The sequence below is a fragment of the Rhinolophus sinicus genome, linkage group LG05 (genome assembly GCF_036562045.2).
Source record: "Rhinolophus sinicus isolate RSC01 linkage group LG05, ASM3656204v1, whole genome shotgun sequence".
NCBI lineage: Eukaryota > Metazoa > Chordata > Mammalia > Chiroptera > Rhinolophidae > Rhinolophus > Rhinolophus sinicus.
In genome coordinates, this window is record NC_133755.1 from 28,303,785 (window position 1) to 28,331,769 (window position 27,985).

A 27,985-nucleotide genomic window follows, 5' to 3' on the forward strand; every position below is an offset into this window, starting at 1 on the left:
GCGGGCCTAGGGAGTGGCGCCCCAGGGAGAAGAGGTCCCCACCTGGGGAGGAGTGGCCACTGGGCTGAGGACAGCGTAGGAGATCCCAGACATGATGGTCACTAGGGGGCGCTGCTGCCCCATCATCACCCTGGAGCAGGCGCAGACTCAAGGGGGTTTTCAGAACCTCAAGTGGGCTTCACTCTCTCCTCCACACCACTCTAACTCCCAGACTTTCCTAAGGCTTTGAGAGCTCCCCACTTGGGCCCCTGGGGGTTATCTCAGAGGACTCTGGAGGGACCCTCGCCCCCACCCGTGAGCCTTCTCCTGAGTGGGTGCAACAGTAACCTGGCCAGGCAGCCATGGCCATGAAGGAGGTACCTGGTTGGGAGTAAATAAGCCTCCCAAATTTGCACCCCAACTCTGTCCCTCATGTTTGAGACCAGGCACCCGTGGAGGGAGGGGTAGAAAGACACCCATACCCACAGATTGTCAATGAGTTTGGCACAGGCAGAGGACCTGGCTGGCAGCAGGAGTCTTCCTTACATGCCCCAAAGCTGTTTTCCCAGCACATCCAGGAGGGACATGCTCACTCTGGCTCTCCTCGTCAAACAGCAAACTCAAAGAGGACTGAAAAGGTAAGCCAGATTGTCAGGTATCCACCTACAGTGAACTGCAGAGGGGAGGTAAAGGGACGCCCTGCGGCCAGCAGTGGCTGTGACTTGTGCTTAGGAGCACAGAATCTGAGCCGAGCATTGCATGTTCCTAGGGCCGTTTGCAGCCACCCCTGCACCCCTCTGTCTGAGACCCAGCACCTGTTGTCTAGAATCAGAACATACTTGCCTCTGGGCAGACACCCTGGCAAATTCTACATCCTCCTTGGCTTCTCCATTTTCAGGTCTGCTCCTCAGATACCGAACGCTCCCATCTCTACAACCTTCCTCATATTACCTTTTCTAAGATGATGGCTTAGCAGATATTAGTTACAGTTTAAGTTCCCTGAGGAGTCTCAAGAAGATTTTAGGGAGACGTGGGCTTCCCAAGTCTAAGTCCTATCTCAGGATGGTTCCTCCACAAACTCAGATATTCTTTCAAAAGGCATTTACTGTTCTTCTCTTGCTTTTCCAGGGGCATGACAGAGGCAGGTTTAAGGAAGCAAGTGTGTTGGGACTCTGGGTTAATTGTTCTAGCCTCTGAAGCCACTTCTGTGAGGGCAATGAGCCACGTAAGGCAAGCTCAGGTATGGTTCTTACAGGTGACAACTGAGGGTCTGGCCCCACTGAGACAAGAGACACCAGCAGAATCCAGGCACAGCTGGGACCCTGAACTGTCCATCCCTAGTAGGACCCCGCCCAGGAGGCTGCAGGACCCTGGGGAGATTCCTAGCCTCAAACCAAGACTCAAGGAAGAGGGGCAGGGTCTGGAATACTAGACAAGACTATAGACAGATTCAGGATCCGATGGGAATTCTACTGGGGGGTGGGGACAAATGGGAAATTCTGGAAGTTGGGGGCTGCCCAGGCAGCCAGGCTGCTTCTGACACACCCAATCCTCATTTGGATTTGAGCAAGGAGACTTGAGAGAAGGAGGAAGGCACCCAGGAGTCTGTGAGTCGTGCCTAAGCCTCTGGATCCCACATCTGAGGAACATGACTTACTATTAGCTTTGAGCGATGGTAGCACCATCGCCTCTGAGGTTTAACCGAGGCACGATTGTTAGTGATTGAAAACATGAGATCAAATTCCAGCCCCTCCTCCCTCCAGTGGCAGGCTGAGGCTCCACATGCATTTCCTGCCTTGGTCAGAATTGGCTGCAGAAGGGGACGTGCTTGCTGGTGGCTCCTGCCCGTGGCTCCAGCTGGAAGAGGCTAAGGAGGATAAAGGCAGAGATAAAGAGGGGCCAAGGAGAATGAAGCATGGACCTGAAGAGCTGATGTCCCCTCCCATCCCACCCAGGTTCTCCTAGAACCCCAGGCACATACTGAGGGAGGGTGGGAGGTCACTGCTGTAAGCCCACCTTGTGGCCGTGACACCATGTTGCTGTGATGCCCTGGGGACAGCCCAGCTGCCCAGACATTTCCCATAGGAAGACAGGCTATCCTTTCACAGCCACTTTCCCCCAGTCCTGAAGATGGTCTGCTCCACAACTAGAGAAAATAAAAGGGTATTATTAGAGGGAACTTAGCAAGTGTCAGTTTTGACCAAAGCCCCCACATTTTATAAATAGGATTCAGAGAGGTGAAGCAACCTCCCAGAGCTAGATCTAGTCTGCAACTCTTGATTCCTGACTCTTAAGTGAGTGTTCCTTTTCTGACACCAGAATTTTCCAGAAACTCTTTGACAGAAATCAAGAAACATGCAGGTCTGATCAAAATATCAAAATTCAGTTTCAAAATTGTGATAGGTAAGTAGTCAACATGTCCGTTTGTAAATAAACACCCCACCATTTCAGTTAGCCTGGCCCTGAGAGCCATGCCTCCTGGAGGACCATTACTCACACTTTTCTGTTTTCCCCTCAGGCCCCCACCCCTGGGAAATGAAGCCACATCCCTGCCTCAGAGGGATGCCATGAGGTGGCCATGGGAAGACATGCATGCAATACTCGTGAAATCACTTCTTCAGCTTACAGTCAGGAACAAGGAAGAAGGAAAGGCCCCCAGACGGAAAGCCAGTGTAGACGTCACAGAGGCCAGATTTCCAAGTTCATGCCATTTGCTCACTGAAAAGCCCATCAGACTCATTCAGATCCTTTTAACTCTTGTTTCACAAACGGTTCTAATAAGCTTACTTTTCAGGGTCATTTTTATTAGTATCATTATTATTATTACTTTTTTTGATCTATAGACTAGTAGAAGCAGCTAACAAATTAGAAAGTGTTGAACTGCTAGTGATAAGCATACTGAAAATTGCAAACGTGAAAGTTAGCTGGAAGACGTAGGGTAGCAAAAAACACAACACATAGGAATCCCAACAGCACTGAAACCTGGAGTCCGTTTAGTGTAGGACTTAATAGCCATATATGTTTCAGTAGACCTGAAGGTATTACTGTGCACCTGAATCACACACACACAAAGAAATTCTTCGACCCATTTTTTTATTTCAAGAATAATGGCCCCACTTCACCTACTTCAAAGGACTCCTAGTAAGTCCATACATAATTTTCAATGTCAAAAGTCACACACACACACACACCCCGTTCAGGAACCAGGCTCCCCTGTTAGCACTTCCTCTTCAGATGCTCTTAAAATGCAACAGAAAGATGCACTCAGCATTTCCACCCCTTTAGCAGATAAGAACATGACTGTAAATTAGCATAAGGATTCTTCAGAGATGGTACACAGAAACAGTGCACACAGGACATTGGAGGAATGTCTAAAGCCCTTGAGAACAAACTATTCCCCAGCTCCCATAAGCAGCTTGGAAGCTTCTATTTATCTACAAATAACCGACATGCTCCAGATAATCTTTCTTTTCTGTTTATTAAAGGAGGCCCTAAGAGCCCCTCTAGGCCACTGTTGAGTGATTGGATGAATGGATGTATGGGTGGTAAATAAATAAACCTGGTGACATAGCTGGAGTTATTTGAAAATAACAAATCACCTTTCTTTAAATATAGTCCTCTGCAGACTTTCACTGATTCAATTCACACATTTCTCCCAGTGAATCTGCATCAGTTAAGGTCTGAGTGTATTCATATTTATATGTTGTAGATCATTTTTTTCTGCTTGTATTCTAGGATGACATCCAACATTCAGATGAAAACTCAAGAATCCATCTATTTAGAAGTTTCTAAATATCCAGATGGCTGGCATCAGTAGATATAAGCATTGTGTATCCATTCATTCAACAAATATTTATTAAGTGTCTGCTCCATGCCTGGCTTTCTGTTAGGCCCTGAAAACCCCAAACTGAGTAAGATTGATTATTCAGTCAACTTCACAAAACCACATCATCTTTGAAGCAGAGGGAAGAAAGCAACCATGCGTATAACCTGCTCCAGGCCCAGCACTGTTTTAGGCACCTTCAAATAACACCACTTTTTGTTTCATGACAACCCTCAAAAGTGGGTATGGCCCTTAAACATGTGAAGAAACTGAAATTCGAAGAGGTCAAGTAACTTGTTCAAGCCACAGAGCTAGCAAGAATCAGAGCGAGATCTGCAGCCCGTTGTTCCATACAGCCCAATATAGGAGCCAGTGATGGGAGGCAGAGAGCAGAAGGCATTGACTCTGCAGCCATCTGCTGTATCACTTCAGGAAAATGATAAGCTCTTCTGAGACTCAATTTCTTTATCTGTCTAATGGGACGACAATGCCTCTTTCAGAAGTCCGTTGTGGGAGTCAAAGGAAATAATATATGTGGGGTCTCCTGGCTTCGGACCCAACACACATTAGGTACTCTGCCAATGTGCATTCAGTACAGTCTCCAAACCCTCTTCCACTCTCACCTTCCACCCCTGGAGGTCCTCTATGCCAGTGTCCGCGGTCAGCAAGCATCCTCCAAATACTTCCAGAAGCGGGCAGCTTACAACTTCCCGAAGCACTCTGTTCTGGAAGTTGGATGGCCTCACTTACCTGGCATCATTGTGTGCCCAGAGGACACCAGGTATGGAGAGGACAGGAGGAGAAGACACAGGACTTCCCAGGGAGGTGACAGTTTAGCTCTGGAGACAAGGTCTGTCCAAAGAAGAATTCAAGAACTCTCCAAGATACATCACCTTCAAGAACAGGAGTGGGAGGCAGTGGAGGCATGGCAGGCTCTCTGTTCCTACCTCAGCTTCGACTCTCTCCATCCCAAGAAGGAGCTGAGCTGACCCCCAGGCCAAGCGTCCTGGACAAGGGTGGCCAGGCCTCCCCTGGATCCTGATGCTTACAGAAGTGACTCTTGGTTTTCTCCTTCTCCCTCCTGCTCAGTCCCCTTTTGAACGATTGTCCCACACAAACCCTAAGCCATCCAGGTGTCTCTTAGCCTCGTAAGATATCAGTGTTGATCTAATGTTTTGAAACTAAGCAACCATGAAAAAACATTAAAAAGATGATTTTGTAACCATATTAGATCAAAGTGAGAGGGAGCAAAATCTTCCACATTCCACCACCCTAACTGGCAAACCCTGAAGTGTAGGTGTTAAAGCTCTTGAATCTGGCCTTTTGGATTATCATCCACCTCTATGGCTTCTAAAGGGTAAACCTGGACAAGTTAGTTAACCTCATTAAGCATTGCTTTTTTTTTTCATCTATAAAACAATTTCTTCCTTAAAGGGTTGTAGTCAAGAACCAAGGTCAGGAAACTGGGCAAATCTGGCTCATTGCCTGTTTTTATAAAAGCCTATGAGCTGAGAAAGATTTTTGCAATTTAAATTGTTAAAAAAAATCAAAAGAAGAATATTTTTTGACATATAACAATTATATGAAATTCAAATTTCAGGATCCATAAATAAATGTTTATTGGAACATAGCCATGAACACTTGTTTACTTATGGCCTATGGTTTCTTTTATGCTACAACAGCAAAGTTGAATAGTTGAGACAGAGATGTTATAGCCCACAAGCCTAAAATATTTACTATCTGGCTCTTGACAGAAAATGTTAATATTTGCCAATCCCTGGTAAAGAAAAACGGAAGAAAAGCATGGAAGTGACTGTAATAGCAAATACCTAAAAAATGTCAGCTATTATTTTCTCTTATTACCATCTAGCTCCCATTTGCTTATGGAGATACATCCCCAAGTAAATACAAAGATTTCCTAAATTATTTTTTAAGTCACTGTATAATATACATTCCCCTGTAGAACATATGGTGGTATCTAGTTCTAACTGGCATGATCAATACAGAATACATTGATTATTCTAAGCTCACAGAAAGACGATGGAAGAGAGATCTCATCTCCCCAATTGTTGTCCTCTAGACCTATTCTTGTTGGAATACACAGTGGAAAGACTGGGAATGGAAGCAAATAATAACAAATTCTCCAGATTTCTTTGCACCACAACACATGGAAGGGAGAAAGGGCCTCAGAAATCGTCTGATCCAATCGTCCCTGTTTTACAAATAGGCCCGGATGTAGTTAAGGGACTTAGCCAAGAGCACCCAACTCTCTTTGATCACCCCCAGATCTTGGTGCCTCTCCTACATGTGCTTCCTTTCTCTTTGATTTTTAACTCCTTGGCTCAAATGACATGTTCTGACTATCATCTGATGTGACCATGAAAAACAGTTCACGTGCCCGTCCTAGTTTATTAGATGTTAATAATCTTGAAAGGAAATCAAATCCATTATTTAAATCCTATTTTATTTTTTTTAATTGAGGTAGTGTACAACATAATGATCCGATATTTGTATACATTGCGAAATGATCACCACAATAAGTCTAGTTCACATCTGTCACCACATAGCTAAAAAAAATGTCTTTCCTGTGATGAAAACTTTTATGATTTACTCTCTATAGCAATTTTCAAATATGCAATGCAGTATATAATTAACTATAGTCACCATGCTGTACATTACATCCCCATTTGTTTTATAACTGAAAATTTGTACCTTTTGATCTCCTTCACCCATTTTGCCCACCCCCTGGCCCCCTCAAATCTATTTGTAAAGTAAAGGAGCATCTACCCTGCCCCAGCCTTCACACCCATTCCGGAGCAAATGCAGGCTCTTTAGTGGCCCCAGCCAAGGTCTGCTCATGTTTAGTGAACCTCCTCACAGGGTTCTGGCACCAGCCTCACTCAGCCACCTGTGGAGGGTCCAGAACAGGTAAGAAAAATGAGAAGGCCCTGCCCCGGAGCAGTAAGACGTGGCCCTCACAGCCTACCCTTCATACAGCAGGACAGAAAAGGCATTCACTTTCCTCCTTCATGTCATGATACCAACTAAAATTACCTTTAAATGAGGAAGAAAGTCATTATTTAATCAATAGGATTGCGTCAATTGAGGAAAATTTGTCTCCAGTGTAAACAAGCGGAACGTCTTTGCGCTCTATGAAAACAAGGTTAAATTACTTGCAGATCCGGGCGACAAGAGATGTAGGAAGTGAACCTGAAGCCTGACACATTCAAGGTCTAGGAACCGAAAATAATAGGAATTGTTCTGATTTTTCCAGAGGAATGGAGCACAGAGACGGGCACGCCTCTTTGCAGAACCGAGGATTCCTGTGCCTTCCCCTTTGCTTATGAGAAGGTTCATAACTTCCTTCCATGACCATCAGGAAAATGCAGTCACCACACGCCTAGGCCCTGGGTCCCCCCAGCAGGGATCTGACATGGCCTTGGCCTCCAGGCCTCTTGGTCTCCTCTGAGAGAAACTGTGGTTCACTGGCCTGCCTGTGTGATGTGGCAGCTTAGCTAAGACAGCAAAAGTCTGGCCTGCTGAGAAGAGTTTCATATTTATAAAAGAGAAAAGTGAAATGAAACATATTTGACCTGGAAAGAAATAGACCTCTCAAGTTGCCAAAGTGACAAATTAGGCAGGGAGGCAGAGCAAATGTGAACTCCTGGGGAGTCAGTCAGAGGAGCCCAGATGGAGTAGACTGGGCTGGGGGGTGATGGGAGGAATGGAGGAGATGAGACGATTTATCCAGGTCGGGTTGGAAAACTGGTCAGAAGGCCCCACAGAGCTCAACACAGTCCGCCCTTTGTACCGTTATTTATCTAACTCGTCAATTTTATAGCCACATTACCTTCCCAGTCAGCAGGAAAGCAGATATCGGTGCCGTCAAGAGGCCTGGCTGTGGTTTGCACCGCATAATGACAGATGCCAAAAACAAAGGGGAGGGGAGAGGGCACTTGGGAGACCACAAAAGAGCCTTTATAATTAGGTCTCTGCCTCCCTGGGGAGGCTGCTGCTCCCTCTTTTCACTGCGGAGGTGCTCAGCTGGCTTCTGGGGTGCTGCCTTCCCTGGACATGTGGGGCAGCTGCCTAGCACGCGTCTATTAATAACCGTGCAGGGACTTGAAGGGAGCTATTACGTCGCTGTCTCTCTTCTCCAGGCTAAATAGCAGCAATCCCTTTAACCTTTCTTCATGGGCCTGATTTTCCATCCCTTTAATCATCCCTGTCACTTTCTGCTGGATGGGCTCCACTCTCACCACATCCCTCCTCGTGCTGGAGACGCCGAGCCAGCTGGAAGAATGGGCCTCAAGGCCTGAAGAGCTGCTCCTTTCTGCTCTGTTCCTCCAGGGCCTGCCCTGTGGCCGCCGGTCCCGGGAAGCTTATGATGGCGGCAGCCCCCAAAGGCTGAGGTACTGCAATTTGTGACCCAGTTGTAGCTCTCCCTTCCTCCTAGTTGGATGTTCCTCATCACCAGAAAGTCACTAAAATCTAAGATTCTCCTCTAAGCTGATTCTCACCATTTTCTCTTCCCTTCCATTCTCACAGCCCCACCCCCAGCCAGACTCCAGCCTCTTATGTGGACCAGGAGAACAGCCAGCTATGCTGCCACTATCTTCCACCACCATAACACGTAAACGCCAGCTTTAGAAACCGTTTTTTAAGCAAAGGTCATTTTAATCATGTCCCTCCTCCCATCAAGAGCCCTGAGTAGCTCCCTGTTGCTTTATGGTATTGCAAATGTAAACACTCGCCATATTCTGGGTTCAGAGTGCTCTTTCCTGCTCCCTTCTGCTTGTGTCAGATCCTCATTCAAAATGCTTTCCCTAGTTAATCTTCTCACTCTGTCCACATTTTTATCAGCCACCCATCCCCACAACATTTTGTTAGATTTGGTCTGGGAGATATATATATACATACATACATATATATGTTCTTTGACAGCAAACAGCAGAAGCCCACTGGTTTAACGGATAAATTGGAAATGAAGGGCATCTTTTGCAGAATTTTAAAAATGACTGAACCCCAGGCCTAGGAAAGGACAGAACAGGGCAGTTCTGAAGTTCTCTCTAGAATACTGTCACCAGATGATCGGCTCCGATTGTCTTCCATTTTTATTTATTTTTGCTTAAGATTCAGAGTTTCAGGACTTAGAATCTAGACAAGTTTTGTGACCAGGAGGGAGCCCTATGATTGTTTGTCCCCCAGAACCACACAGGGTGGGAGTGAGTTGCCAGATTTAGCAAATAAAAACACAAGATGCCCAGCTAGATTTGAATTTCAGATAAACAATGCATGATTGTTATTATAAATCTGTCCCATGCAATATTTCCTGGATTTGTCTTCTTGTTCTTCCCTTCCCCCAGTCCCACTTTGCAGCTCCTAGGTAAGTAGACTTTCCCTCAGACCTGGGCCGGCATCCCCTCTGACTGCCACAATACCTTGTTGTACCTCATGCCTACGAAAATTTCGTCAATCCATCCTCAAGGTTGCTGGGGATTTTATTTCTTTCTCTTTAATTTTAATAACTCAGGTTAAATTGCCTCAAAACTATACATTAACTAACACAAATAAAAAGACTCATATGCCCTTTGGTAATCATTTACTGTTTCTTCTTTACCCCTATTGAGGAAAAACAACTTTGTTTGCCTCCTATTTTTTGCCAAATACTTCAAAAACAGCCCTAATGCTATCTAGTGTTTGTGTAACTTTTTATCGCTTAACATGCATTTTCACATTTACTATTTTATTTAGTATCATCAGTTATCATAATTACTGAGTTAAATTGTTCGTTGACACCAGTAACATAGTCCCCCATTTCCCAGATGAGAAATTAAAACTTTGAAAGGTACATTATAAAAGCAATTGTGGATTCAAAGTTGTGGATTCGGGACTTAGAACAATGTGGTCTTTCCTCCACATCAGGGGTCAGCACACTTTTTCTGTAAAGAACCAGACAGGAAATATGTCAGGCTTTGGACACCTCTATTGCAATGGACTAAACTCTGCCATCTCCACACAAAAGCCACCATAGCCAATACAGAAGCAAATGCATGTATGTTCCAATAAACTGTATTTATAGAGAAGGTCCACAGGCCACATTTGGCCCACAAGCTGTAGTTTGCTAACTAACACCTCTATAACATATAGTAAGCAACTTTAAGAGTCCACCAAAGTTTGCCTCCAATTGGGATGCCACGATTTTTACCTTTATCAATATTAGATCATACTGCTAATTTTTTCCTTCCTTCTTATCTCTTATGTGTTAGTATTGTTTGGACAATAATTGACTTGGTTTCCCACTACCCCTTCAGTCCCTCCTACACTGTATCAAAGTTTTCCCTCATACTATGAACATGCCCAGCTAAGCCCATCCTTCCTCCCTTGGATCTTTCTTGACCTGCATATGAGATCAGTTCTAACAAGCCTTGTGAGGAGGCACCTTTCTGGTACAGCACATTCCCTGAGGCCCCCAGGATTAACCAGGATTAATCAGCCTTCCAGTTTCCCCTCACTCTGAGTTTCATGGGCCTCCTCCCTTGAGCCTTTTCCATGGTAAGTTTATCCCAGGGAAACATATGCCCCACGATAGTAGCCACACTGCCAGGTCTTCCCACGGCCCTCTTCAGCTCTGGTCCATAGAAGACAGAGACTGGTTTAGTTCTATCTTCTGCCTGAAAAGTGGGAAGACTGACCCAGATGCCCTTCTTAGGGAGGGCAAGAGCTCTCTACAGCTCATTTGGTTTATACCCTTCACTGTTGATAGATTCCGGGACAGTGAGGTTGGGGACTATATGTAAACAAGATCCTCCTGGATAAGAAAGCCAGTAGCTTAGATGACTGGAGTTGCAAATCCTCAGGCATGGTGATTGGCTACCTGGAACCAGAATTCTACAATGTAGGAGCTAGTGAGGCCTCACATAAGGGATTCCAGGTCTTTAAGTGGGCATCTAGGTGCACATATGTGCACACACGGAACACGAAGTCAAAACAGTTTGTAGAGATCAAAGTTGCCCAAACTCCTCATTTGCAAGTAAGGAGATGGAAGCCCAGAGAAATCACTTTAGTTCATCATGATATCAACGGGTAAGGATCCATGTTGTCTTTATAAATAGTATCCATAATGATGATGAACTTGATCAATGAAACTGAAATTTACAACTATAAAGCTTTCGTTGAATATTGATATATTTTATTTCAAATAGGCCGCAGAGAACGTGTTCAACCCAGCACAACCCAAGAGCCATGCGTGAGATCAACTTTTTCAGAAATACTTGAGATCTGGCCTTCTCAAGGCTTCCATGTGTCCCGAAGGTAGAGTTCTCTGGGAACATTCACAACTACCGCCAAATTTCTTCATAAAGTTTCCAAAAGAGTCAAAAGAGGCAGCAAAGGGCAGAGGGTACAAGGAACACTGAATGCCCTTGCCCTACCATTTAGAAGTTGTGTGACCTAGGGCAAATAATTTGACTTTTCTAAACCACATTTTCTGATTTGCAAAAGAAGTATAATAACAACACTTATCTTGTAGAGGTGATGTAATAATTAAATGAGATAATCTATACAGAGCACCTAACATAAGGCTGACTTAACAGTACCTACTCAATAAATATTCACTATTATTGCAATTCTTGTTGACACTTCAGGCTTTTTGCCTGAAGTTCAACTCCAATTTTTTTGTTTTGTTTGTAAAATTTTTATTAAAATATAGTTAACATACAATATTATATTAGTTTCAGGTATACATCATAGTTATTCAACACTTATATACCTAAAGCAGTGATCACCATGATAAGTCCAGCAACCATCTGACAACCTACCACACTATACAATATTATTGACTATATTCCCTATGCTGTACATTACATCCCCATGACTTACTTGTTTTATACCTGGAAATTTGAACCTCTTATTTCCCTTCACTTTTTCCCCCCTTTTAAAATTTTTCAATTACAGTTGACATTCAATATTATTTTATATTAATTTCAGGTGTACAGCATAGTGGTTAGACATTTATATAATTTATGAAGTGGTCCCCCTGACTAGTCTAGTACCCACCTGGCACTATACATAGTTATTACCATATTATTGACTATATTCTCTGTGCTTTACTTTCCATCCCCATGACTATATTGTAACTAGCAATTTGTACTTCTTAGTCCCTTCACCTTTTGCACCAACTCTAATTTTGAGTTGACCATTCTGCCTACTTTTCTGACTGTGAAACAGGGATAATAATTTAGCAGGAGAGATGGATAATTAGAAGGTAGTTATGACCTGGGGAGACAGATCTGGCTCCTTGCCCAGAGCCACAGTCTGGCCTGAATGACCTCCAGTCTGAGAGACAAGGTGCCTTTCTGAACTGGGTCCCTTCTGAGCAGGTGACCTCCAGGTCAGGACTCAGGCTTTGTGGAAGAGGTATGGGCAGTTGCAAGTCAGAGTTTCAAAGAATTGGGGAAACAGATTAGGAAATGCAAAAAGGCTAATTCTCAGGGCAGTTTTTTGTTGCTGTTTGTTTTGTTTTGTGAATAATCTTTCTGATGTTAGGGTCTTTGAGTCAAATTGTATCATCTTTTGAAAGTCCTGCAGATTGAGGGCAAGGGAAATCAGGAAATTCCTACAACAAAAGGACAAGGGGCTCAGGATAGATCCTGGATATGGGTCATGCTTCAGGGGTACCTCAATATACTTGACTGTAGTATTTGCAATATCTCCAAACCATCAAAGAAAGAAAAAAAAAGACAGAGAAAAAGCAGACCGCCTAGAACTTCATTTTCCTGGTGATAGAAGAAACGTGCTAGACAAAACAACTCTTTCTCCTTTTCCCTGGGTTACTTGGCAGCAGCAGAAAACACTTGACAAAAAGCTCCAGAAGGGTTTGATATTGAGTTTGAAAAGTACAAATTCCCACAACAATCAATGACTAAAGGAGCAATATTTTAGTCCTTCACAGGAATCTGGTTATTATTACCATTAATGCCAAGTATCTTGTTTCTATTCTTTTTGATTTAAGGTAATTTTCTTTGTAAAAAGCCTGCTTTGTTAAGCTCTGTGCAGTTACATTGGTTTCAGGAGAAAAAGCACTGGGCATGTTGGGAACGGATCGTGTTGTACTGAAACGTTAGAGGACCTGGTTGTGAAGAACTCCTTTGTTTTGGCTCTGAACCTGCTGCAGTTCTTCAGACTTCACTTTCTAGTTCATCGCACTAATTTATGCAGTGTCCACACTGATAATGATATCTCTACTTGAACATGACAATTTCCAAAGAAGGTCTCGAAGAGGCTGTACCTATCTGATCAGGCCTGGCTATGACCTGGCCAAAGGAGAGCCAAGTCAACGTTCATGTCTAGAAAGTGACTGCATGACTCAGGGTCCATCTGATAGACAATGAGGAAAGGCAAATACCAACAAACGAAATATTTAGTTCAGGGGTTCTCAATGAGAGGCAATTTTGCCCCCACCCCCGTCCCCTTCCCCCAGAGACATTTGACAGTGTCTGGAGACATTTTCGATTATCACAAGTTTTGGGGAATGGTGGTTCCATTGCCATCTATCTAGTGGGTAAAAGGCTAGGGACGTTGATAAAAATACTTCAAAGACCAGGACAGAACCTATGGCAAAGACTTATCCAGCCCCAAGTGTCAATAATGCTGAGGTTGAGAAACCCTGAAACAGACAGAAACAGAGAGCTCTGCATGGGCAGAGCCCTGCCCACCTCCCTTGCCGTATTTTGCCCCATTCTCCCTCACTCCCTGAACTGCAGGCACACAGGTAACTTCCAATTCTTGACTGCATTGTGTTCCCTCAGCCTATTCTGTTCCCTCTGCCTGCCGGATTCTTCCCTCCTGTTTCCTCTAGTTAATGCCTTCTCATCCCCAGATCTCAGCTCAGTAAATACTTTATGGGGAAGCCTTTCCATCAAGACTAAGTTAAATCCCCCATTACATGCTCTCTCCCCTTTGTTATTTCTTTGTTCAAGGGTTTTGAAAGTGTCTTCCTGGCTTTTTCGAAATGCGCCAAGCTCCCTGCCTCTTAGCTCTTAAATGTATGCCAACAACATTAACTCTGGAGCGAGGGGTTAGTACTTCCCTGCTCTGGCGTGTTCTAGTTGTAAGACCTTAAGCAAGTCACTTAATTTCTCTGCATCTGTTTTCTTACCTTCAGCATGAAGATAATAACTATACCTAGCGCATGGTGATGCTGTGAGGATTAAGCAAAAGACGCTTGTAAAGTGTTCAAACCAGTGTTGGGCCCATTGTGAGCACCATATAAAAGTTTGCTGTAATTATAACTTCAAGAATTAAAAATTGCCCTTCTGAGACATGAAGCTATATGATAAGAAAGATATGCAGCATTTTCTCTTCCCAGCAGCATGACTCAGCCTCACTGTCTTTGCTCCACCAGAGGAATCAGCTCAGATAATTTGAGGCAGGAGAATCAAAGTCAACATTTGCTATTTACAGATAAAGAAATGGAGATCCAGAGAGGTTAAGGGATTTGAAAAAAATCACACAGCAGATTTCTTTCTATCTGATCAGCTTCTCTCTCCCTCTCTTGCCCTACCTCTTCTCCCTACCCCATCCCCCACTGAGGTTATAACTGGTGCAATTCCTGATCCACACTAAATGAATATCCCATAGCAACTATCTCCATCTGACTACATGTCCCTGCTCCCCAGCCTTCCTACAAAAGACCTGGGAGTTATAAAATCCAAGCTTATCAGAACAAAAAGCACACCAAACAGAGCACAGCAAGGTTTCTAATCAGAGATTTAAGGTGCTTTCACAACAACCTGGAAAGAAAATAAAATCTAGGCCTGGAAAAAAAAAAAAGGAACCAAGGGCAAATAATAACCTAAATAAATTAAGAAAACACTGAGGCTGTCTCCTGAAGTTTTCTGCCATTACATCATTGATCCTGAGGCAGGGCTGCAGAATGTCTCTGCAGGGCCATACAGGGAGGGCCACACCTCATTTGTTTTAATTCCCTCAAATCCTATTTTACTCTTTGACACCCTCCCAGCCTCTCATGGCTGTTCTTATGCTTTTTCCACGCCCACCCCGCCGCCCCCGCAGGTTTTGTAAGCTCCTTCTTTGCCAGCCCTGTGGTGGTTTAGCCCAAAGACCTTAGACCTCACGAAGAGGCATGTGGTGTCCAGACTGTGGAGTGACAATGGTCTCTGACCTCTTGGTCTGGCCGCACCTCAGGAACCCAGCTCTGACTGGGGCCGTCCTCTTTAAGAAGGACACACACAAACTGAAGGAGGATAAGAGGAGTACAGTCAGGATAAGACGCTTCATTACGGAAGGGACGGCTGGGTGAGGAAGGTTCAGGGAGGAGCAGAAGAACTGTCTTCAACAAATTTAAGGGCTGTTGGATTTTCAGGTCCCAACAACATTACAGAATGAGCTAATGTGAACTTCTAATTCCTCTACAAACCCTATAAACACACTGGTGAATTTAGAAAAAAAAAAAATCATTTGACAAATATAGCTAAGCTCATAGAAATGAAGTCTCTAGGTGCCAGAAAAAAGGGGGGGGGCAGGACTTCTAGTCAGAATGTCAAGCTTCAGCTGATGCCTTCATGGGCCCAGGGAGATATTGACCCAAATATAGGTCCTAATATCTAGATGCTGGGGGTTTAATACCCTCAAAAGAGCAAAAGGTAGAGCTTTGGGGTCCTATAATGAAGAATCGGGAAATATTAAGTGGAGACCTTGGGAGCTTCAATTTAAGCTCCACTCATAGGCCCACAGAAACCCCAGTGATATGTGTCTCTTTCCAGGTTGCAAGTAAGGAAACAAAACCACCCCTGAGAAACAAAACCTCAAATCATCACCAAATACAAATGTGTTCTCAAAATGTATACTCCTTACCTGGTGTATCAGTCAGGGTTCTCCAGGGAAACAGAAATAATAGGAGATATATAATAATACTATATATATATATATATATATATATATATATATATAGAGAGAGAGAGAGAGAGAGAGAGAGAGAGAGAGAGAGAGAGATTATTTTAAGGACTTGGCTCATGCAGTTGTGGGACTAACGAGTGTGAAATCTGCAGGGCAGGCCAGCAAGTTAAAATACTCACCTTCCTGACTCTTGCAGCTGGGGTAGCAGCGTATTGCAGCTCTAGCCAATGTAGAAGAAACACAACGCACCGGTAGGCTTCTAAGAAGAACTCTTTCCCCTTTTCTCTTCCTCCTACCTAGATCAGGACACAATGCTTAGAGAAGCAGCAGCTCCTTGTGACAATGAAGATAGGACAAAGTCCCATAATAAGAATAGGAGAAATAGATGATGAAAAGAACCTGGGTGCTTGATGATATCCTTAAAGAGGCATACTAGCTCTGGATTACTTAACTCTGGCCTTCTCATTACAAAATAAACCTCTGGATATTGAACCCATTGTTTTCTATTATTTGCAGCCAATGCAATCCTAAATTGCACAACATGTTAAAAATGTAAGAATAACCACTAAAAGAAGAAACTTTGAATGAATTAACTTTTAAAACAGTAAGAAAGAAGATGAAATAAAGAAAACTCAAGCAATATAATAGAAGGCAGAAGAGAAGTAAAGAAGCTAAGTATAATTGAAACAAAAATATTAAGATATCAATATATACCAGTAATAAGTGAATTCCAAATATAAATGAAAACGATTAAAATTATCTGTTAAAAGATATAAATGCTAAGACCAAACAGGAAATGTAGGTTTTCATTTTTTTCTGGTAGACCCACATGTTTTAAGTGTGTCTACTATAACATAGAAAGATTGAAAGTAATAAGGTTTGGAAAAAATATACCAAGCGATCATTACCCAAAACAATAGTGATGAAGCAACATTAAAGTCAGAAAAAATAGGAGAAATCATTACAAAATAATAAAAAGAAGAATTCTGCAGGAAAATACAACAATGCCCAACTTGGATACCTAACAGCAAAGCCTAAAAATAAGAAGAAAGAAAGAAATTAACAAATTTACCATCATTGTGAGAAATTTGATCTGAAAGCAGATTGAGACAAATGAGTGGAAGTTACAGACGTGAAGGACATTCACTCAATCTATAGAGGAACTTTTTTGACTTTCAGAGCTGTCCAAAATTTAAATGGGCTGCCTTGGCTGGGAGAGCTCCAAAACCATGGAGGTTTTGCAGAACCTGAATGATCCTCGACGAGGCTGTTGCTGGCTTATGCAAGCATCCTTCCCTTAGCACCATGAAAGCAGGAACCATGTCTGTTTTGTTCACTCCCATTTACCCAATGCCTAGAGCAGAGTCTGGCACAGAACAGTCATTAATAAGTGCCTGTTAAATGAATGAATGAATGATTCAGCCAAGAAAATGGATACAATCACCTCTAGAGTAGCTTCCAATTCTAAGGTTCAGTGATTGTCACATTCTCATTCCTCTGATGTTTGCCCTTATTCTGATCCGAGGCCTGGGGCCCCCCAAACCCAGGAGACTTGAGGCAGCTCTGAGAGGCAAGGGCAGGATGAGGAACGGACAGAACAGTAACTGAAGCCTGGAGAATGGAAGCCAGCTCTGCAAAGAGCTTCCAAGAGTCTTCATGCCACAGAAATTCCACTTGGCCACAGTTATGGCCCTGGCCGTGGGCCTGGAAGGAGGGGGTGGCTGGCCTGTGATGGCAGGGCTTTCTAATCAGCACATCTTGTCTGTGCTGCTTCCAAGGGGAGAGAAACAAGACTGAGAGTAGGTCAGCAGGTCAGTCAGGTCCATGAACCAAGCTTCTCCCACATGCAGGGTTCTGGGAAACTGGGGCCAGCTCAAGGGAGTTTTTAGATCAAGGAGGGACAGGGTCCCTATACTCAAGAATCCTCCAGTCTGATGGAAACACACAGCCCTGCCCTTATGGAGCTTGTTATGACTCGAATGTTTGTATGCCCCCAAATTTCATATGTTGAAATCCTAACCCCCAATGAGATGGTGTTAGGAGGTAGGGTCTTTGGGAGGTCGTGAGGGTGAAGCCCTCATGAATGGGATGAGTGCGGTCATCCCACTGGGAAAGAGCTCCCTCACCTTTTCCGCCATGTGAGGACACAGTGAGAAGGCAGCCAACTATGAACAAGGAAGTGGGCTCTCACCAGACACTGAATCTGCCGGGGACTTGACCTTGGACTTCCCAGCCTCCAGGGCTGTGAGAAATAAATTTTGTTGTTTATAAGCTACCCTGTTTATGGTCCTTTGTTCTAGTTGCCTGAATGGACTGAGACAGAGCTGTTAGAATGAATGCCAGGTCCCTCTCCTCAGGAAGAAAATAAAATCTGATGGAGGAGACCTGGCCCCTGCCCTCAGGGAGCCCTGGTCAGGGTCTGCTGTATTTCTTGCCCTCCCACCCATACAAGACCAGGGAGGGAAGGCAATGACAGACCCAAGGACAAGTCCATTTCTGTGATGAGTGGCTACTCTGAGCAGGGCTGCTAATGGGCTCTGGGGGGACATTCCCTCAGCCCTCCCATCCAGGTCAGAGTTCATTCCTTCCCTTCCTCCCACCATGATGCCTGACCGGTTGGAATGAATCCTGAGCCCTGAGCTTATTTCTAGCACAGGAATGTGGCCCCTTTGTCATGTCCTGCTTTCCCTCTACTCTATTTTTGTTTCCTTTCCCACCCTGCTTCCCTCTCCACCAACCCCCATTTCCGAAGCTCACTCCTGGGAGACCAGACCCAACAGCCCACTGGTGATCTTGTTTTACATGAGACATTTCCAAAAAAGACCAAACAGTCCTTTCCAGGAAAATGCCATTTTTAAAATTCAGCTCCAGACACTGCGGCAACATTAGGAAAACAAAGGACTTGGCAGAAAGGGTTTCTGAATCGGGACTTTCTCTCTAAAATACCTCCTCCAAATTGCCTCCAGTGGGAATGACTCCAAGGCATACTCTGTAGCACCAGGCAATTTCAGATGGACAGTGACTTCTGTTTTTTACACCATCCTGGCCTTTCCTTCTCTGGGATCACCCTGGGATCTTCTCCCAGGCCTAAGTGGAGAGCCCATCCCAAACGCTGCCAAAGAAAGCAGCTGTTTCTGGAGGGTCAAAAAAGGCTGTTGGCTCCTGCCTTCAGAGGAGACTGCTCAGCCCCTCTCTGGCCATCATCACTAAACTTACGGGAGGTGGGTGTCAGGCTGGGACTCTGGGGGACAAACTGTGCTTAGTAGGGTGCTGTCTTCTCTTATCATCCCCATGATTTCCCCTGGGGAAAGTAATGTTACTCCTTTTGCATGTATCAGGTATAATTATTTTAATGTTATATGTATTATAATAGTAATGGCCATTATTTATTAAGCACATACGATGTGTCCACCACTAACCTATTCTTTATATTTGTTTCACCTCATTTGATCCTCATAACAACTGTTATGGGCTGATTTGTGTCCCCAAAATTATTATGTTGACATGCTAACCCCAAGTACATCAGAATGTGACTGTATTGAGAGACAAGGCTTTTAAAGGGATAATTAAGTGAAAATGAGGTGTTCAGAGTGGGTCCTGATCCAATCTGACTGGTGTCCTTATAAGAAGAGGAACTATAGACACAGACAGGTGTGCTTACGGAGCAAAGACCAGGTAAACACACAATGAGGAGGCAGCCATTTACCAAGGAGAGATGCCTCAGAAGAAACCAAACACCTTGCTAACAACCTTTTTGGACTTCTAGCCTTCAGAACTGTGAGGAAATTCATTTCTGTTTTTTAAGGCCCCCAGTCTGTAGAACGGGCAGTTATGGCAGCCCTAGCAAACTAATGCAACAGCCCATGGATATGATTAATATGGTTAATATGGTCATTATCAGGATCTTACAGAGGACAAAACTGTCTCAAGATGTTCTGAAACTTAACCAGCAAGCAAATAAGAGGGCTACAATGTGAGAGTCCACTGTCTGACTCCAGAATACAAGCTCTTAAGCACTCCATTCAACTGCTTCTCCCACTGTGTATGTGCATGTTTTATTTATTTATTGCTGCATAACAAGCAACCTCACAATGTAATGGCTTAAAACAGCAACACTTACTTTGTTCATTCATCAGTAATTGAGCAGGGCTTAGTGGGAACAGCTCCGCCCTGATCCACTTGGTGTCGGCTGGGATGGCTCCAAAGCTAGACCAAATCATTTGAAGTCTAGCTCACTCATTTGTCTGGCAATTGACACTGGCTGTCCCCTGGGACTTTAGCTGAAGCTGTTGGTCCAAACACTTCCTGTGGCCTCTCCATGTGGCCTGAGCTTCCTCCTCACAGGGCGACTGGTTCCAAGGGTGACCGTCTCAAGAGCCAAGCAGAAGCTGTGTCACCTTTCCTAACCCAGCCTTGGAAGACACACAACACCAATTGCACCACAGTCTCTTCTTTAGAAGCCAGTCACTAAGGCTGGCTCGTGTGCAGGGGAAGAGGAAATTGCCGTTCCCTTTTGATGGGAGGAATGTCAAAGAATTTACAGACCTGTTTTAAAATCACTGCAGTGCATGTGCCACTGACATGGGTGTCAGGTGTTTATTTCCCAGCAGTACCATATCACTGAAAGAGCATTGAACTGGGGGTGCAAAGCCCTGAGCAAGAGCTATTCAGCTGCAAAGGGCCAGGATTTCACAACCCATGAAAAGAACAGGACTTGCTTCTGGTTTGGCCAACCCCCTCTGTAGAGGACTGAGGCCACTTAATTCAATTCCAGTCTCTAAAAAAAAAAAACCACTAATCTCCATCGGCAGAAATCTTAGAACGCTGCTCTTCTGACACTTCACTTGACTCTCGGCTATGATAACCCAAGTCCTGCCTTTTCTCCCTGTGCCCAAGCAGCTGTCTTGGAAGTGTAGGCGTCCACGTACTGAGCACTTCCTCAGTGCCAGGCACGACCGCTGGCACTTTATGTTTGTTATTTCATTTAGTTATCATGTCAACCCTATGAAGGAGGTAATACTGTTATCCCCAGTTTACACGCGAAGAAACTGAAGCTCAGAGGATGTAAATAACTTGCCTAAAAGTTAGTAGAGGGCAGAGCCAGAACTATAGGCTGTGCCCTGGCTGGCTCCATGTCCTCTGGGGGCCTGGTATCCTGTCCCTGGACTCTTGCCCGGCATCCCGGGTCTGCTGTCTGTTGGCAGGCTTCCTGCACAGCCCAGCCACCTGCCAAGACATCTGATAGCTCCTGGATTATCCATCTTTCTCCTCCACGTACCTTTTGGGGCCTGGCCATGCTTCCTATCAGACCTTATCTCTATCCTCATTAAGAACTACTTTCTGGACTCCTACGTGGGGATGCCCACCACACCATGTTCACCCTCCCGATCCATGTCCCAGCCCTTCCCATCCGCCCCAGCCCCTCTCGGTAGCTGGACAGTGCCCTCGCATGGCGACAGAGCAAGACAGCATTGTGAATGAACAAAAGCAGAGGCCCAAAGTCAGACCAATCTGGATCCAAATCCTGACTCCACCACTTATGACTCATGTGTAAGAATAAGGAGGCCCACGTTGCCTCATTGTGAAGATTCTCCATGCATTAATATATGTACAGAGCTTGGCAATGTGCCTAGCACATAGTAAATGCTTAATAAATATTAGTTATCTTCATTGTTATTATTATCAAAAATATTTGTAAGCGATCCACTAGAAAGCCTAGCATATGGTAGGCATTCAAAAATGATAGCTGTTAATCTCATTGTTTAAGTCCTGGAAAAGTTACAGGAATTCAGAGAAGGGCCAGATAACAAAGTAGTGAAGACAGAAAACAGGCTGCCCAAGCAACTGTGCAGATCTGCAGATCTCGGCCTAATCCTAGAGCTTGGGTATGACTGGCCTTGATTAAGTGGAAACGCCTCCCTACAGAACTCTCATCTTCATCTGCCTCAATTAGGAGATGACAAGAGCTTCCTGAGCTTAGAAGCCTCCGGGAAAAGAAATTTCAAGAAAGAAAATCAGAAACACCCTCTATCCTCCTGCCCAGCTCCCCCGCTGTGGCAACATGAGCCACTGGCCACCACTTCGTGCCCTGCTCACCCAGCTGTCTTACTGGTCTATAGTCTCACAGGTTTCATCTGAGGCTGTAAGTGCTCAGAGAGCTGGTGGATGTGGTCAGGATACATAGTGTCCCAGCCCCAAGCCCACGCCAGGTTGATCCGTTAACAAGATTAACAAACAGGTGGACAGAAAGTAACTGTCAGGTTTATAAAAGAGGACCCATTACAGACACGCACATTCACGCACGCACACACACACACACACACACACACACACACACGCCTTTGAGCATTGGGAGCTGCTGGTGTTGTCCTCTCTCACTGTATTTTTCCTGATGCTACTTTTCCAGGCTCCTCATGGCTAGATCCATCAGTGCTCATAACTCCTGAGTCAATTTTGATCAAGCTGGAGCGAGGGATGGGTGGGGAGCAGGGTATATAAAGTTTGCACAGGCCCCATGGCTTAGAATAATGTCACCAGCTCAGTTCTAACTGCTTGGATCCTGTGTTCCTCCTGATTTTCCTGCAAGCCAGATGATCAATGAGGTGACAGCTATTTCCCCCAGACCACTCTCATTTCCCTCTCCCAATCAGACATGGATCTGGTGCCCTCTGCAATGACCTCTAAGAGCCCACATTGTTGCTCATGTTGCCTCTCAGTCTGAGTTCTCCCCACCCACTCCAAGGCTTGGCCCACTCTGGTACAGCCAGACCTCTGCCTTGACTCTTAGTCCCTAGTTTAGCCTAGAATCCAGTCCTCCTCTGTATTAGTCAGCTATCGCTGTGATAATACTATGTAATAAACAATCCCAAAACCTTAGTGGCTTATAAAAACAATTATTTTTCTCACTCACAGACTGGGTTGGGTGAAGTGGTTCTGATTCAGGCTATGGGTCACTTATAGATGAGTTCCACACATCATTCATTCTGGGACCAGCAGCTACCTAGGCAGGCTCTTCTCATTATGGACGGAAGAAGCACAAGAAAAAGATGGTGGAAACTTCCCATGACTCCTAAGTCCTCAACTCAGAACTGGCCATTATCAAGCCCACCCATATTCCATTGGCCAAAGCAAGTCAACCAGCAATGCCTAAAATCAAATGGATAAGAATACATTCACTTATTTGTGCAAAGTCAAATGGCAAAGGGCATAGACGTATAATTCTAATACAGAGAGGGAGTGAAGAATTGGGAAAAATAATCCAATCTCCAACATTTCTTAAACCGGAACCCTGTTGTGAGCTCACCTGAGGGAACTTCTAGCTTCTGCTTGCCTGCCAGGCTTCCTCCATCCTTACCCCAGCTCAGGCTTAGGGGCTGGCTCCCTGTGGACAGAGCTGTCACAGGAGACCCCTGCCCACTTGACTGCCAGCCATTGGCTGTCCCCTGCATCTCTTGTTGTGATTTACCCACCTGACTGTTCCTCCTAAACTCTTGGAGAAGCCTACCAACCTAATTAGCTTCTCAGTCCCTAGTATATCCTGGCTTTAGAGTGGGTAGAACCAAGAATTGGGAAGCTGAAAAGCTATTGGGGAACCAAGGCAACTTCTTCCACTCTACTCTCTTATATGTTGTCTCTCTTTGCTGTCTCTGCAAATCTGCTTCACTTTTCTCTCTGGGCACCAGCTTTCTCTGCTCCTCCACTGACTTGGTAGAATAGTGCCTGCTCCAACCCCAGGGCTACAGAAGCTCCCACTTTTAGCACCATTACCGAGCTGAAGAGTATTCCAGTGTCCTACTTCCAAAATCCCAGAGAAAGACCCCAGTCAACCATGGCCAGGATTATGTAGCTCAAACATGGTTACCCACCCCTTTAGATGGAGGAAAAGAGTGGTGTGGGCTGTCAAAGATCAAAAAAAAAAAAAAAACAAGACTCTAAACTGGAGTCCTCTGGGCTGGCTTAGGTCGGAAGACGTGTTTAGTTTGGCCACAGGGTTTTTAAATGTTTTGAATTACTTGACAAAATATAGAAATTGACAGTCCCTATATGAATCCAGATTTGTTTCCTTAAAAAAGTAGAAAAGCTCAACTGGAAGAAAATGTGAGGGGGCCCAATACTGTTGTTTCTTGATCTATCTCTGGGTTATACTACCATGTTCCATTTGGGAAAAATTCATCAAGCTATACCCATAAAATACATTCACTTTTTAATATGTATATTACACGTTTTTAAGTTTTAAAAATTTAGAAGATCTGGCAACACTGGAGCCACATTCCAGCAAGGGACAAGTCCACTGGAGCTGAACAGTTTACCATAGTGCCCTACTCCCCACCATTCTCTATTCTCTTCCCCTCACTGAGGCTAAGGATCAGTAGTCATTTATCACCATCTTGGATATCTTTTTCTTATAATAGAGTTAATATGAAAAATAACCTTTTTTCTTTTACATTTATAACTCCTTCGAGGGGGGAAGCAAAATAGCATCAGAGAGGACTGTGTGTTTGCAGAAAAATGGAAAATAGTTTTTTTCTTTTTCTTGGGTTTTTTGTTTTGTTTTGTTTTTTGCAAAAGTTAAAAACCTTCTTCCAAGTTTGACATGCAAATAAAAAGTGTCAGTGTCAAATGAATCCAACCAACCAAAAGGGTTGTGACTAGTATATGGAAACTTTATCTAAAAACAAACGACTGCCATTTTAACATGTTTTATTTTTCAATACAAATAAAACACATGATGCAATTGTGAAATAAAGTTGTGGAGTAAAATAGGCGAGGAATACTGCTCAGGCATTGAAATCTCTCATGAATGGTGAGTTTGTAAAAAGAGTATCTACTGAGGACAAAGGAAATTCATGCTTTGAACAAAAACAAGTATTTGCAAATGAAAGACTAAACAGAAATGCTGTTGCTCATCAAGATGACGACATGGCTGAGAACTTACAGGACAGGTTGTGTGAACAAGTTCAATCATTTGTGGCATTTCTTAGGGAAGCTTATGAGAGCCCAGTTAAAATAATACCACCCAGTCAGCAATATTTATTTATGGTTCCAAAGAGACTTGGATGTGATTGGAGAACTTTGGGGCATGGTGTCCATCATAGGCACAACTTCAGGAAATGGTTTAGCTTTGTGTGTTGAGAAGGCTTGAAAATTTTAAAGTAGACAGGTCAAAATTAGTAAGCCTGGCAATGAAGCAGAGCTCCTGAGATGGTCAGCATCAACACTGACCTTGTTATCAAACTGAAATCCAAAGTGGCAAGTTTTGCATGACCTTGGAACCTACATAATTCACCTGAAATTGCCTTGTGCTAATACGTTAAAATGGAACATATTATGGGCCTAGTGAATGGAATTTCTTCCCACAGCAGAAAGTATAGAGATTTCAATGCTTCACTTGATATGGATTGGATAGGCAATAGTCATAATATTCATCTGCTCTAACAAATTATGCATAATTGGTGTATAATGTTGAAGTTTTTTATTTGCAGATGGAAGGAACAATTGAAAAATTATTAATTTGTTTACATCATCCAACAAAAAATACCCCCACTTACTAGCAAAGATTGAATCAAAGTATTGATCTTTTTTGGTAAATATCATAAGCCATTTAACTGTTTGGGTATTTCTCTGCAAGATCTTCACAAGTACGCAAATGGGCTATTGAATGTGTTCATTCTTAGTGAAATTATATCTTTGGGAAACTTATTTGGCCAAGAGTAATCTGGCCCACTTTCCTATGCTGAAGTCAATGAAATGAAAGATCACTTAAACTGCTCTCCCAAAATTGTGGGGTTGAAGACAGGATTCCAAAAACAGTTCTAACTTTAGGAAAATGAACTCCTGTTACTCAACTCACCTTTTAATTAATATTGTGCCATAAATGGAATTTTTGAACCACAATTGGGTCCCCAAAACAAAATTTTGCTACATTAAAATGCCAAAATTTTATGAATATCTCAGGAGTAGTTACCTAAATATAAAAACTATCACACAAAGATTTTATCCATGTTCGGCCATGAACAGCTGTTTTTCATTATGAAACCAAAAAAAAAAAAAAAAAATCCTATTTCTCTCAGTTAAAGGATTCAAGGCTGAATTCTATACAGCACATCAAAACATGAAATGCAAGACCCTACATTGACATGTTGGGGCAAAAGAAAAGTGTCACATTTCTGCATCTAAAGCAAAGAAGTAATGAGTTATGAAAGAAAAAAATTAATAATTAAATATTTCTATTTTTTCAAATGTTATGTTTTTTTATTTCAAATTTAATATATAATCTCTGATATCATACATACATGTTTGTATTATGTTATGTGCTTATGCTATGGTCAAGTAAAAATGAAAGAAAGTTTGATTATATTTCTGGCAGCTGATTGTTCTTACACCCAACCCACTTTACTCATTTTTGTTGTATTTCTGAATTCTGTAGGAATCTGAATTTGCAATCTCTGGTGTACACTGTATTTTTTTTCCCTACATTTTCACCATTGAGCAAGTGAGCTTGTATTAAAAAATAATACATAGAAAATCCAGAATAGAACAACAAGCCTGCTTATCTTACCATCTTGAGAGTACTTACAAAAACAAAAACAACAGCATGCATTTATAGAAAATATATATTTTTAAATGCATTTTTAATTAAAAAATGGAATCATACCACACATAAAGTTTTATAGGTTTTCCATATTGTTAAGTATTCTACAATTCAAGATTTTAATGGCTGCATATTATTCTATAATATATTTGTAATGTAACTATCTTAATTGATTTGCTATTATTGCATATTTAAATTATTTCCCATTTTTAAAATATTGGTCCTGATACCAGTCCCGGCTCCATCCTTTTCTTAATGTTGTCATGTTTTTACTCACGATGTTATATAGCCAGTACCTGAGTTTCCACTTGTAGTTTTCAATAAAGTCTGGAATGGTTCCAATTAGAATTTGGTAATCCTGAGGGAGTTAAAAGAAAAGTTCAAATTTGTGGACCCTTCTTGAGCCCAACAACCTCTGGCACTTCCATTGACCGTGATCTGCATTTTTCTGGACACTTGCTAATTATTATTATTTGCTCAGAGGGTGACAGTTGTGCTGCATGATGAGGGATCTCCAGTTGGTTTATTTACCTATATAGATCCCCATGAAGAGAGCCACAGCTATCCCAGAAAGGTAAAATCCAGGCTAAAGTAAGAGATGCCTAAATATGGGAGGAGAGAGCACCTCTCTGAGGTTAGGACCGACATCCAGGTGCCACCCAGCCAACTCAGATATCACTGCTATTCTTACCTTGGGGTTATATCACCTGACCACCTCTATTCCCAACCCCACTTCCACCACTATTTGTATAAATCACATATGTCCACAAATCTCAGACCTCTTGGTCATTAGATGAGACATAGGAGTAAATAGGATGCCTCCAATCTGATGGAGGAGTCAGTTCTGTCAATAAGGAGGCCTGTTTAATTAGAAAATTATTATTCACATCCGTGGGAATCCCCCAGTTTGGCAAGGTGTCTCCATCATCAGGAAGCCTCTCCCTTGATGAAAGAAACCCAGTTTGCTGTTATGATCAAAGGCTCCCAGAACATGTGCTGATGGCATCAAGTTGGCAGTGCAAATAAGCATGTGAAAATAAGCAAGAATTTGTCAAGTTTGGGGAAAGACCTTTAGACCACCTGCTTAGGCCTGGAGTTCCAGGACTGCAGAGTAGAGTCAAGTGAAGAAGAAGGTAGGTGATGAAAATGAGAAGAGACTAATTCAAAATCTGAATACAGGATGGCGAATGACATTCTAACTCCTGCCTCCACCTCAACTGACAAAATGGCTGCAAGCCGGCTTTGAATCCTGAGGCTAGAGAGAGGACAGAGAAAGAGAGAAGAGAGGGTACAAGAGGAGAAGAGACCAGAGGAGATGAGAAGTGAGTTGAGGAGAGCTCTGAGTTGAGGGAAATTGTGTTGTCTAGGAGAACAGAAGCAGGAAGGATTATTGTTGGTGACAAGAGTACAGAGAGCGCCAGCGTCCTGGCACTTCAGAAACCCACAGCGCAATGGCCAACCCTCAGCCCCAGCCCTCTTTCTCACTCTAACCGAAGCCTTCCAGTGACCACCCCTAAACACAGAGCCCCAAGCGTACTTCTTTGTCCTTCATTCTCATGCATGAATGACACCAAGGATCCCCAGATACCGAGGAAAGGCTGCAACATGAGAGAGCGCTGTGAAGAGTTAGAGCCTCATCCATCACAGCCAGAAGTCAGAAGATAATGTCTGAA

The 27,985-nt window shown here is 43.4% G+C and overlaps 1 long non-coding RNA gene across 1 annotated transcript; it reads right to left on the minus strand.

Moving 5' to 3' along the window:
- LOC109461102 (uncharacterized) lies at positions 1-27,951 on the minus strand. The gene is made up of 5 exons (XR_002139625.2): positions 27,850-27,951; positions 26,609-26,670; positions 15,901-16,017; positions 1,961-2,125; positions 1-1,846 (listed from the first exon to the last, which is right to left on the minus strand). It is a non-coding gene; the product is annotated as an uncharacterized LOC109461102 (long non-coding RNA).
- Between the last annotated feature and the right edge of the window lie 34 nt (positions 27,952-27,985).